Below are 2,503 nucleotides of genomic sequence, written 5' to 3'. Positions count from 1 at the left end.
CATATGGCTTCATCAAAAAATAGTACATGTAAATATACTTGCTTGATTCCAAGGGCGTCAGGCAGGACAAGGATTAATTTTTCTATGGTGCGATACTAAGCTAGGCCAACTAAATTTCGGGCAAGCAGATTTATAAGTAATATAGAGTACGAGTTTCCTACTGTATCGGAGATACAGGGCGGAGCTTGAGGCGAGAGGGATACCTCCGATACAGCAGGAAACGAGTATTCTTAATGACTTGTGAAATGACCTTTCTAATGACCTCACTAATTTACATGCGTATTTGGGTACATATCTCTCATCCAATCAGCCGATTTTGCAGAAAGTTGATTTCATTTTAAGCATTCGCAACTGAAATGTCGAGTGGGGTAGACGTGCAGAAATATATAAGATGTATTATATAATTTTTCTAAAAATTTGATTTAGATTTGATTGCGTAGGGTTTTTTTTTCTCTGTTCAGCATTCTTTTAGTAAAAACATTTTGATATATAAGAATAATGTGGGAATATTTATGAAACAAAAATGCAGCGGGGAGATCGTACTCTGAGAGAAATTTCCGACAATGTCCTCCACCGGTCGTCTTATTCAAAATTGAAATAAACAGATGAAAGGAATGGGGGGGGGTTATTTTACTTTCATGTTTTAATAAAATGTAGAGTAAAAGGGTGATTCAGCACTCACTGGTAAGCCTTGGTATGCCCCCCTGAGCTTTTTTTCTTTTTGGCTTTCGTGAATTATTTTTGCATTTTTTTTATTTTAACTTGTATACGTACGCTTTTTAATTTATCAACAATTAACGATATTACGCACATAGTGTCTTGGTTTATTATAAATTTAACACACCCCCCCCCAGACACACAAGAAATACAATTTTCCATTTTTTTTTTGTCAATTAAAGTAATCATTTGTGAAATAACTGCAACACTCTCTCCTTCTTGATTTTTTTTTAATCCGTCATTCGTTGTAAAATTGTATGCCTCAAATTTTGAGTAAATCATGCGAATTGAACGATTATGTCTCCTGTATAGGGATACAGCTTTCCGTCATCGCTAAAAATAAACCGTACTATATCGTTGATATTTAGCAGATACAGTAAAGTTTTTGCTCATTTGCATAAGAAAGACCCACAAGAAATGTTCTGTATCAGTTACAGTACGTTTGACTTCAAAGGAAAACTCGCCGGGTCATGTCACAACATGAACAAAATTTGGTTCTGTAAGTAGCTTGTTATTCATAAAATTCCTAATTTAAAATGTCTAATAACTGTTTAAACAGGTTTTGATACTACTGAATCAGGAGTGACACAGTCAATTATATCGCAATAAATGCTACGACTTTTTTTGATATCCCTGGTATGGATATCATTGAACAATAAGTATGGTTAAATAAATGACATTACCGACAAACAAAAAGTGATCGGCCCTAAAGTAAAAGTACAAACGATACAAATCTTAGAACCAAACTTATGACAAGGACCTACAGTATAGTTACAGTATATATTCCCGAGGTTGGATCAGCTAGGTACCTTGTAGAAGTAAGTATCCCCGTCGACTGGTCACATCTGGTGTGAACCCTGTGTATTGTTCAGTTAGAAGGAATAATCTGTAGTCAGATATAAGACAAAGGCCTTACAATTAGTAAGAGGTATGTCAGTCAGGGTAGAGGCCAACTTTTTTCAATGCCAACTTCTTTCAGTACCAGTTTTTTTTGCATTCAATACTACATTTTCCTGATATCAATTACATGTAGTATAAAGTGGGAGGGGGGGGGGGGGCAATCAGCCTTTCAAAGAACTGTAACGCTTCGGAACGCCTGCCTTGTGTTGAGAACAAAAACTCCGATGTAAAGTTTTATAATTTTATTCAGTAATACGTGAACAGCGAAAATAAATAACAGTGATTGAAATTCACAAGTCTCAACCCTTGGAACAAAAGACAAAAATCAGTAAACTACTGATACGGACAGATATACATTGGCACTATTTCCAGTAAATTATTGTTGAATAAGTTCCCCCGACCAAACTAAAACGTACAGGCTCTCAATAAATGACTTATAATTAATTTACAAAAAAATATTCCCGCTACTAGTTCAACTACTAGCACGCAGCAGAAATATTTCCTAACTCCTAAACTGGGCTAAAGAAGATAAAAATAACTAGTTCTCAACTAGTAATTATAAATAAAACTAGTACAACTACTAGTAGTTATTATTTTAGCCTAACCTAACATTACATATTATGTACTTCAGTCACTTAGATACTGAAATAGTACACACCCGAAACTGGATATAAAACTGCAGACCTTTCTCTAGGACGCAAAGAAAACGAGAGAGCCAACGATATTCAGCATCTGAGTATTTAGTAACAAAACCCGCAATAATTGATAACCAATCATAACTAATAATTCCATCCCGTAAATTATAATCAGCCAATCAAATACAACTATCGTCCCGTAATGAAATCTCACTCTCGCACATCGTATGTAAAATTATTACAATACGTAA

This window comes from Saccostrea cucullata, unplaced genomic scaffold (assembly GCF_032062105.1).
Source record: "Saccostrea cucullata isolate Sc308-1 unplaced genomic scaffold, CSIRO_AGI_Scuc_v1 ctg4, whole genome shotgun sequence".
Taxonomy (NCBI): Eukaryota; Metazoa; Mollusca; class Bivalvia; order Ostreida; family Ostreidae; genus Saccostrea; species Saccostrea cuccullata.
Note: the sequence above shows the minus strand (reverse complement) of the source record.